Here is an 11,952-nt window from a genome sequence, read left to right on the forward strand (position 1 = left end):
TTTCAAAGATGATGAACAGGCAATTATCTTTAGAAAAAATTCAAGCTATCAATAACCACATGAAAAAATGTACCAAATCATTATAATTAGAAAAATAAAGGTGAAAATAGCTATGAGGTTCTACCTTATTCTCATCATACTGGCAAAGATGCAAACAAATGAATGATGATAAATTATGAAAGCTGTGATAAGATTGGCATTTTAATGTATTGTTCATGGGAGTATGAATTGGTTTTAATATTTTGAAAAACAATTTGGAATCATTATCAAAATATCATTAAAATATACAGCTTTTAACTAAATAGTACATTAGGACCCTCAAAGAGGTCAAAGAGCAGGAAATGGACTCATACATACAATGATATGCATAACATCACTTACCATGGTCAAAAAGAACTGGAATTAAGTGGGTACTCATCATATGGGAAATGGCTGACCAAATTATTTTATGTGAATCTATGGAAATTATTGTCAAATAACATATGATAACATTGATGGATTCAGAGAAACAAAGGGAGATATGTAAGCTGTTGTAGAGTTGAGTGAGCAGAAAGAACAATTTGCACAATAAATATGATAATGAAAATAAAAAGATTTGAAAATTTTACAAATTCTGATTAATACAATAATTAACACCAAATAACTAATGATCAATCATATCATCGATAAATGGAAGTCTCAAAATTCAGATTTTGATAATATATTTTAGAACATGGTCTATTTATGGATTTTTTTAATTACCCATATTAGTTTCAAAGGTTTTTGTGATTTTTGTTTCTTAATTAGAAGGGGATCAGTTACGTAATTTTTAGATGAGAACATCACAATATATGAAATTATAATAAGGGTTTTCACATGTAATCTTGCATGTCTAGTCTTCTTTCTATATGGAAATGTACATGTTTGTGGGAATCCAGACTGGCAATAATGCATAAACCTTGAACTAGAAAGTCTGGATGTTCCAAGGTCTGTTCTGAGAGATTAAAAATGTTTCTGAATTTTGCTAAGCTGTAAGATCACATGAGTCCAGTCCTCTATTAATTAAGGTCACCTATAGTACTCAATGGAGACTGAAGTTTACAATTCCCTAGTTCATGGTCCATTCATGTGGTCGTTGCCTAAGTCAGGACTAGAGAACCTCACAATCTTCCCATAGGGCCATTCTTGGCTCTCTACATTGACCGTAAACACATAATGGACTAGGATGTAGGTATCATAATGAATAGAGAAAGCTAGATCTAATGCTTCTTATTTTTTAGAATTTATTCAATAACTACTACCCCACTCCCACACAAACTCTGATAACCACAGTCTTTATCATACAGTTACAAAAAACCTGGAAACATGATACTGGTACCACTTTAACAGAGGAACAAAGTCAAAGTCCCTCCAAATCCAAAATAATATCACTAAATCTTTTTTTTTTGAATCAGTGCCATCTCTTTTTTTTATTAAAGATATTATTTGAGTTTTACAATTTCCCCCAATCTTGCTTCCCTCCCCCCACCCCACCCCACAGATAGCACTCCTTCAGTCTTTACTTTGTTTCCATGTTGTACCTTGATACAAATTGGGTGTGATGGGAGAGAAATCATATCCTCAAAGAGAACAGAATTCTCAGAGGTAACAAGATCAGACAATAAGATTTCTGTTTTTTTCCCAAATTAAAGGGAATAGTCCTTGTACTTTGTTCAAACTCCACAGTTCCTTATCTGGATACAGATGGTACTCTCCTTTGCAAACAGCCCAAAATTGTTCCCAATTGTTGCACTGATGGAATGAGCAAGTCCTTCAAGGTTGAACATCACTCCCATGTTGCTGTTAGGGTGTACAGTGTCTTTCTGGTTCTGCTCATCTCACTCAGCATCATTTCATGCAAATCCCTCCAGGTTTCCCTTAAATCCCATCCCTCCTGGTTTCCAATAGAACAATAGTGTTCCATGACATACATATACCACAGTTTGCTAAGCCATTCCCCAATTGAAGGACATTTACTGGATTTCCAGTTCTTTACCACCACAAACAGGGCTGCTATAAATATTTTTGTACAGGTAATGTTTTTACCCTTTTTCCTCATCTCTTCAGGGTATAGACCCAGTAGTGGTATTGCTGGGTCAAAGGGTATGCACATTTTTGTTGCCCTTTGGGCATAGTTCCAAATAGCTCTCCAGAAGGGTTGGATGAGTTCACAGCTCCACCAACAGTGTAACAGTGTCCCAGATTTCCCACATCCCTTCCAACAATGGTCATTATCCTTCCTGGTCATACTGGCCAATCTGAGAGGTGTGAGGTGGTACCTCAGAGAAGCTTTAATTTGCATTTCTCTAATAATTAATGATTTAGAGCATTTTTTCATATGGCTATGGATTGCTTTGATCTCCTCATCTGTAAATTGCCTTTGCATATCCTTTGACCATTTGTCAATTGGGGGATGGCTTTTTGTTTGAAAAATATGACTCAGTTCTCTGTATATTTTAGAAATGAGTCCTTTGTCAGAATCATTAATTGTAAAGATTGTTTCTCAATTTACTACTTTTCTTTTGATCTTGGTTACATTGGTTTTATCTGTGCAAAAGCTTTTTAATTTAATGTAATTGAAATCATCCAATTGGTTTTTGGTGATGTTCTCCAACTCTTCCTTAGTCATAAACTTTTCCCCTTTCCATAGATCTGACAGGTAGACTAGTCCTTGATCTTCTAATTTGCTTATAGTATTGTTTTTTATGTCTATGTCCTGTAACCATTTGGATCTTATCTTGGTAAAGGGTGTGAGGTGTTGGTCTAATCTAAGTTTCTTCCATACTAACTTCCAATTATCCCAGCAGTTTTTATCAAAGAGGGATTTTTTATCCCAGTGGCCGGACTCTTTGGGTTTATCAAACAGCATATTACTATAATCCTCTCCTGCTTTTACACCTAGTCTATTCCACTGGTCCACCACTCTATTTCTTAGCCAATACCGAACAGTTTTGATGACTAATGCTTTATAATATAATTTTAGATCGGGTAGTGCTAAGCCACCTTCATTTGCATTTTTTTCATTAAGCTCCTGGCAATTCTTAACTTTTTATTTCTCCATATGAATTTACTTACAATTTTTTATAACTCATTAAAGTAATTTTTTGGAATTTTGATTGGTAGGGCACTAAACAGATAGTTTAGTTTTGGTAGAATTGTCATTTTTATTATATTAGCTCTACCTATCCATGAGCAGTTGATATTTGCCCAGTTATTTAAATCTGATTTAATTTGTGTGAGAAGTGTTTTATAATTGTTTTCAAAAAGATTCTGAATCTGTCTTGGCAAATGGACTCCCAAATATTTTACACTGTCTGAGGTTACTTTGAATGGGATTTCTCTTTCTAGCTCTTCCTGCTGTTTCTTGCTAGACATATATAGAAAAGTTGAGGATTTATGGGGGTTTATTTTATAACCTGCATCTTTGCTAAAATTGCTAATTGTTTCCAGTAGGTTTTTAGATGATTTCTTGGGATTCTCTAGGTAGACCATCATGTCATCTGCGAAGAGTGAAAGTTTTGTCTCTTCCTTCCCAATTCTAATTCCTTCAATTTCTTTTTCTTCTCTAATTGCTGATGCTAACATTTCTGATACAATATTGAATAGTAGTGGTGATGTCACTCAATCTTAACTACCAAATAAGATTCCTGACATATGATCATTCAGTCTCTGTTTAAGGGCCCCTTTGTAATAGATAATGTGCATGTTGTTTTAAATAGTTTCAATTTTCCTGACATCAAGCCTAAATCTGTTCCTTTCCACTTCTCGCTACTAGTTCTTCCTTTGGAGGCTAAGAGAAAACAAGTTTAATCCCTCTTACCTATAAAGGTCCTTCAAATTCTTGGTTATCATGTCCCTCCTAAATCTTTTTCCCTCCAGGCTAAACATCCTCAGGTCCTTCAACCAATTGTTATATAACATGATTTCAGTGTCCTTCTTTACCATCCTCTGGACAGCTTCAGCTAATCAAAGTCCCTTTTAAAAGTGGACGTAATATTCCAAATGTGTTTTGAAGAGGACAGAGTACAACCTCAATATCATCTCTCTAGTTCTGCACACCATTCCTCTTATGCATCATTATATTATTATTTTTTGTTTGACATGCCACATTATTGACCCAGCTGAGCTTTTAGTTCATTAAAATCCCTTAAGATCTTTTTTGGACAAACTATTATATCAAAATGTTTTCCTACTTTCTATTAATTAAGTCAATTTCTAACTCAACTTGAGTTATCAAATTTCATCCTAATGGAATTGATCCTAAATTCTAACCATTAAGGTACTGACTCCATCATAAAGTGTGTTAGTGTTTTCTTCAAAGTTTGTCTTATATTCAAATTCAATAAATATTCCTTTTATACCTTTATTCAAGTCATTGATTAAAATGATAAGCAGTGCAGGATCAAAGACATACCCTTAGAGACCCTACTTGACATTGATGAGAAGAATTAATGCTGATCCTTTGGGTCCAGCCAATTCTAAATCTACTTACCTGTATGACCTTGTAGACCAGATGTGTCAAATGCAAATAGAAACAAAGGCCACTAATTCATACACAAGGGTCTCTGTGAACCACATATAAACTTAATTTAAAAATAAAAAAATTCTTTGATTGTATTTTCATTCATTTTTGTTAAATATTTCCAATTACATTTTAATCTAGGTCAAGTTGAACTCTAGAATGTTGTGGGCTCTGTGTGATAACTCTGATCTTGCCCGCAAATATCTGTTCCCAACTAGGGATTGCTAGGTCACACAGTGGATAGAACTCTGGATCCAGCTAGTAAAGTTGCATGACCTTGGGCAAATCATTAAGTCTCTGCCTCAGTTTCCTCAACTGTAAAATGGGGATCAGCATATACTTTGCAGAATAATTGTGAAGATCAAATGAGATATATTTGTTTATTGTTTAGCACAGTGCCCAGTACATACTGGCTGCCATCCTTTGCTCTTGAAGAAGGCAAAATGACCTCACTATGTTAGAGTCAAATTACAATGTGGCTGATCAAAACACTATGAACTCGTAAAACTCTACCACAGGGTTGGGGACAAATAGTCTATAGAAAATTTGAGATGGATTTTTCAAAATTTGTACATCTCATGTTTCTTTTGAGGTACTTCAATTCTTTGCCTTCTTTGATGCATATATACTATGCTGGGTGGTCCTTTTCTAGCCTCTCCCATATTATACAATCAATTCTTCAGAGAAGAACTGGTACATATTAGGTGGCTAATAAATTTATTTATATATAAATTCTATAAATTTCTATTTCTTCTCTTCCCAAGCTTTTGAGGGGGAATAAGAATCTCCCAATTATACAGGAGTAATTGTTTCCCTTTCCCATCCACACAATCATTTACATTGAAGATTGATTCTCTCTCTTCCCACATCCAAACCTGAGGACATGTTAATGCCTCATTGAGAGTTTAGCATCAATTTACTTTTATTCAGCCAAGAATAAGCACAGTTTCTAGGATCCCGACAGGCCTCCCTTTCCAGGATTCTTCAGTGCCAATGCTTCTCAGATTTTCCTTTTGCAGCAAACGGTAAATTCACGGCAAGGTCCCCTGAAAGGCACACATCCTGGTGTTCCTCGTTTCAAGCAGACACCACCCCGGAGATAACAGGGTCTCTCAAATGAGAACCCCCTAGTGCTCCCTGAACAAAGAAAAAGAGACTCAGTAAGAGTTTGAAGCTGACACCAGTCCTGAGGAGAATGGAAGATCCTTGGTCTAGCTGGACCTTCTTAACCAAGGCTATAGGATACACCATTTTCCCTATGGAGACCTATTATCAGCAACAAACTATGGGTGGCTATACTTGTTTGGCTCAAAGTAGGCAGGCAGGATTAGGAGAGTCATGGTAGACTTAGAGCTGGATACTCTTGTTGGCAGCAGTAGTGGGGATTCAGTCAATATTTGATGCATGAAAAAGGACAGGGATTGAGAAACCAAACAGAACATCTGCAAATGGACCAAGAATATGAGTCTATTTTTTTTCAAGGCAATGGGGTTAAGTGACTTGCCCAAGGCCACACAGGTAATTATTAAGTATCTGAGGCTGGATTTGAACTCAGATACACCTGACTCCAGGGCCAGTGCTCTATCCACAGTGCCACCTAGCCACCCCAGTATGAGTCTATTTTTGATAGAGCTAGTCTTGGAGTAAGCAAGCATATGAGAGAATCAGCAGAGATTGGAGGATAATAGATGGAGAGCTGGGGGGACTCATAGTTCATTTAATCCATTTATAGAACAGAAAGTTGAGGCCCAGAGAGGAAAGTGACTTGCCTAAGGAGGCAAGTTAACTGAGGTCTTTCATTCCAAATTTAGAGCTAATTTTAATATAACTAAGATTGTGAAAGTATACATATTGTAAGGAATTAGGACAAACAAGGATTCATAAACTAGGAAGACATTATAACAGGAAAGGATTAAGCAAAGAACAGTCCAAAGTCTAGACAGCTTGCTGTTGTCTAGGCCAAGGAACAAGGTAGTAAATAAACAGGAATGGAGCAATAACATTGGTTCTCTGAGGAAGGCAGCTTTCAGTCTTACCCTTCATGATGACCTATCATTCCTATATTAAAGTAACCAATCCTAATAAGTCTATACCCTATACATGGGGAGTGGGGGAGTACAAACCGCTGGAAAAGGTAGGTAGTATTTGAGTAGAGGAGTATCTTTTAGGGAAATCCTAACAATGTGCATATGCTGCCTAATACATCATCTTCAATTGACATTTTTATATTTGGTAAGACTGTAGAGGATTAGGAAACAATGGGAGGAGAGGCAAAATTTGATTATCTCCCCAAGTCTCATAAGAACTACTAAGGGAAGACAACCATGTAAATTTGGAAGAGTCCAACTTTGTCAAAGGACATCATGGGTTAAAATCCTGGTCAACTAATTATTGGTTGTGGAATTTGAACAAATCACTTTCTTTATATTTAACCTTCCCTATCTGTAAAAGGAGAAGATTGAACTAGATTGTGTCTAAAGAGCCTTCCAGTTATAAATCTATAAGCTTATTAGGATCTGAAGTCATGAGCTATCTTGAAGAGGTACATGGGGATATTGGAGTCACTTAATTTGGGAAGTCATGTTATTTTTCATAGATATTAAGGGCACCTATGTTATTTAGACTGAACCACCAAGTTGTGGTTTATTGAAGGTGAACAAAATGGATATGTCTTGCTTATTTATTAATTTCTTTAAAGATTCATTGGATCAAATCTCTGAAACTGTAAAGCTCTAGATTGGACTCAGGAAATCTCAATTCCCTAATTTTAAAGATATGGAATCTGAAGTCCTCGGGATATTGTGAAATCTGAAACAAAACAGGACCATCGAAATTATCAAGGAGTCATCATAATACAATAGAAAGACTACTAGCTCAGGAGACAGAGACCCTAGATTCAAATTCTGTCTTCAGTGAAGATCTTTTGAAGATCAATATGACTGAGTCTTAATTTACTTGAGTCTCAACTTCATTACCTGTAAAATTGTGGGGGATGTGATGGACTAGAGGGCTTTTAAAGTTTATTCTGATTGGCATTCTACAAAGCAGAAACAACAGATCCACAAAGGGGAAGTAACTCACCTATAGTTGTCATGGAATTAAGTATCAGAATCAGAATTAGAACTCTGTTTTTCTGATTCTAATCCAAGGCTTCCATCACTATACCATTGTTGCTTTGTGACTTATTCATTTTGTTTGCAAACTCTCCTCCTCAACAAAGGAGTAGTTTCATTTTTTACTCTCCTCAATATATTATCCTATACTTATATATTTGTGGATATATACACATGTATATATAATAAACATATACACATCTGCATAATATATATTACATGCATGCATACATGCATACACCTACACAGAAACTGCTCTTAATAAAGGGAATGAGACCACATACATTGATTATCCTTGCTCATTCCATCTTTTAGGTAAGAAAACATTGATGGTTCAAGCCAATTTTGTTTCAGGGGGCTAAATGACCTCATGTAGGATAGAAAAATTAGAAGTATGTGCAGAACAAGTCTAGAGAAGAAAGGCACATTCAGAGACCAAGGAATTGCACATACTTAGTCTCCCTCTTTGCAGGAGGAGCCAAAGGGGAGGAGAGTCCTGTTCTCTTTCTTTTCTATTGTCCCCTCTATCCTCTATTCTAGAATGTTCAGTGGAAATCTCAAGTCTGCAAAAAAGGAAGCTATATCCATTAAATATATCTCAGAATATATAAACCCAAATTATTCAACCCACTGAAAAGAGATCAGATCTGTTATATAGGCATAACCAGTGGTAGGTTGATTTAACTTTTTCTTCTTTTCTTCCTTTTGTGTAAACACAATCCTAATACTCTCTCATATCAACTTCCTATATCAACTTTCCATACCAGTTATGATATGGGAGTGATGGGCCCACTGGGTAAAATGATGACTAAATCAATACAGAATTCTCAGTAAGTATTTACCTGGAACTATCTGGAAAAGGGTGGATAAAGCAGTCAAGAGAAGGTATAACATTCTCATGATGGAGGATGGATTTAGATCACAGTTCCTAAAAAGGAAGAAGAAAGGCTTTTGAGGTCAAAGTTATATAACAGGAGAGGATGCAAGACCACTATCCTCCCATCTCTTTTTTCTCCATTCTTTTCCTGGCCCCTCCTGAAGGAAAAGCCAAAAACCTCCAAGAGAATCTATTCCATTATTCTAAACCCCATCTTTTCAAATAAAATGTATATGGGCAGTATTAATCTTCTGAGAAGCTCCTCTTTTTTTTTACAGAGAACACACAGATACTTTATTGCTCACCTTTCATACAAAGCACACCTTCAGCCATTTGTCTTTCACAGCTTGACAATGTTTTATGTACCAAAAAAACACAGTAAGAAGCATCATGTGGATTTCAGTAAAGAATAATGTAAAACATCAACTCAGCCAGGCTTTTGTTTCTGCAGTGATAGTTAAAGGGCCTCCTCCACTGGGCAACATCCATCTTCCTACTTTGCAGTGTATTTCTTCAATTACAAAAAAACAAAAACAAGACAAAAAGGCACCTGCCCAAAACAATCTGTATTTGCTGAGCCAGTGATATTAACTCGTGCATAAAACAAATTTCAGTTTGCTGCTCCTTCTAGTCAACTTCAAGTAAAAATAAGGTTGTAGGAGAAAATTATTTTGGATGGATGCAGGTCAGTTTGAATTGCTATATTTAACTATATGCCTACATACTAGAAGTTCACAACTTAGCTTGATTTAATGATCTTTGTAGATTTTGGCCATATTCAAGGTCTTTAGAGTTGAGCAAATGGTTGTTTTTTTAATTAACCAGATAAGGCTACTGAATATGCTATATTCAGAAGAGCTCATGTAATAGAAACATACCTAGTATTTTATAGTGAAGCAAATGTGTATAATCTTGCTCTGAATATAAAAAGCCAATTATTTAGAGTAGAACTGTTCTTGGAAAATATGAACCAGAATACATAAAAAGAAAATTTCAGTTAAAGAGACAGGGTTTCCTAGAGAAAAATCTATAAAGAATCTAGAAGAATGCTTCTCAGAACTTCTCATTGAAGCCATTGTTGGTCTTTCTAAGAAATTTCTTCAAAATGTTATGCACACTCTGACTGTGATATTAGTCTAATCATTAAACATCCATGGCTATTTATGTATTTTTTTGGTAAAAAGTATGCATTTGTCAAATAAAGAGCATTAACAAAATCCATTAAAAAACAATTGCATATCAACCTATAATTTCATGTTTAAAGCAGGAATTTCTGGCCATATATGGTCTCATTAGTTCAACTAGATATATAGCAGGCCTCTAAAATTTCTATTACTTGAGCTCTGTTGAAATCTAATTTTTAGTAGCCTCAACTAGACTACTGTTTTCCTTGTCCAAATCCAGAATGATTATATTGATAACCTCCAACCTCCATGTTGGAAATGCTGCTCAAACTGACCCCCCCTGATTATAATTCTGTCCTCCTCTTCCTCCCCAGCCTCCACCTTGACCTCCACAACCTCTACTTCCTCGACCACTCCTCCCTTCTTGACCATCCTCACTTCGTTCACCATGATGCCCACTACCATCTTGGTATCTATTGTCCTGTTGATAACCACCCTGATATCCACTTCCTGTATATGATGATGATTGGAAGCCACCATAACCACCTCCTTGGTAGCCACCTATTTGGAAACCTGAATCTCGATAACCACCATATTGATAGCCACCTTCTCCTCCTCCAATCCCTCCATCTGTCCAGCCTCCTTGATGTTTATTTCCTCTTCCACCCCCTTGACCTCCATGGTCATAACTACCATGTCCACCTCTTCCTCCTCCTTGTGCATGACCTCCTCGACCTCCATATGACTGTTCATAACCAGCTCGTCCTCCATATGACTATTCATGACCACCTCATCCTCCATATGACTGTTCGTGACCTCCTCATCCTCCATATGATTATTCATAACCACCTAGTCCTCCTCTGCCTCCGACTGCTGAGGTCCATCTTGTCTTTTCTGCCATGGTGGCATCTCTGGAGGTGGAGGTTCAATTTCATTGGGTCTACCACCTCTGTCAGGTGCTCTGCCCATCAACATCTTATTGATGGCACAGGCAGTTTTTTCTCTAATGGAGCCACTGCTTGTCCTTAAAATCTTTGAAAGATCCTGATGAGTAGCCAAGAGATGAGCAACAGAAATAGTACTTTTTAGCAGATAAGAGTGTGCGTTTTGGCTGGTAGACCTTTGCTAATTTTTCTGTTTGACTCTTTGCTCTGTCTGACTAGCCAAATGACTGTACAGTGACATCCAGTAGTTTCACTAAAAGTTTCCTTCGAACTTCATATTCATTGGTTATGGCTTGGTTAACTGCTTTTATTTTCTCCCAATGGTCCCATTGTTTTCTTCAACAAAGGCCTTCCCACATGATTAGGAGGAACTTTTGTTAATGTTTCCTTTAATTATTTTTCTATGCCGCTGAAAAACTGAAACATGGTTATATTGGCTGGAGGTTTGGACATTCCTAGAGCAATACATATACCCTTCAACTCTTGAAAAACTTCACTACCACCTCCTTCTTGTGCTTTTTTTTGGGGGGGGAGAATACACACACAACATTCTGGCAGCTTCTAGTTCTGAAATGAGGTACATGAGCAACAGGAGGCAATTCTTCTGGTTGAGAAGGCGCTTTGTCACATCTCTAGATGTCAGTGAAACATATGGACGGTTCATTTTGCCAAGTAGCCCACTCACCTCAAGCTGGAACTCATCTGCTTTATTTGAGCTGTTAGTTGCTTGCACATTTTCTTCTAGTTTACAGAACAATCTTAATTCAGACATCAGCCAAGCACAGAGTTTGGTGAATTCAGGGGAACTGGCTCCACCAGTGACTGCCTGAGACAAAGCTCCATCTTCTAACAAAGGACCTTTGTAACCCAGATCCTCCAACGACTCCAAGATGTCAGTCTCCATGAGGTCACACTCCACGCTTCTGGTGGGATTCAAATTTCCTAGTCTTCGGGCTCCCCTCTTCCCCTGCACAGTGCAGATTTGCGCATGCGGCACCTTTCCGAACTTCCAAATCAACCTCCTCTTTTTCTTAATCCTAAACCTGTTGCTACAATTTTCTCCAGTCATGCTTGTGGTTGTAAACAGAGGTGGGAGACTCCCAGGGGCCTTCCAAGGAGAAGTCAGGTCTGAATAGCTTCAACCCCATTGGTACTTTGGGATATTACAGCAGGATTTAAATTGGAGTGACTTCATTACCTCTTTTCCTCTTAGTATATCTTCTATTATCCGCTCTTCATATCCTTCAAAGGGGTGACTTAAGGCATTCAACGATACAGGATGAACACAGCTGACTAGTAATGTCAGAAGTCCACACATATCCCTCTTATATTCTAACAGCTTTAACAAAGTGAA

The 11,952-nt window shown here is 37.0% G+C and overlaps 1 pseudogene; it reads right to left on the reverse strand.

Moving 5' to 3' along the window:
• Positions 1-9,908: 9,908 nt before the first annotated feature.
• On the reverse strand, positions 9,909-11,667 carry LOC141520179 (protein FAM98A-like; annotated as a pseudogene).
• Positions 11,668-11,952: the final 285 nt, after the last annotated feature.

The sequence above is a fragment of the Macrotis lagotis genome, chromosome 1, assembly GCF_037893015.1.
Source record: "Macrotis lagotis isolate mMagLag1 chromosome 1, bilby.v1.9.chrom.fasta, whole genome shotgun sequence".
In the NCBI taxonomy this organism is placed as follows: domain Eukaryota; kingdom Metazoa; phylum Chordata; class Mammalia; order Peramelemorphia; family Peramelidae; genus Macrotis; species Macrotis lagotis.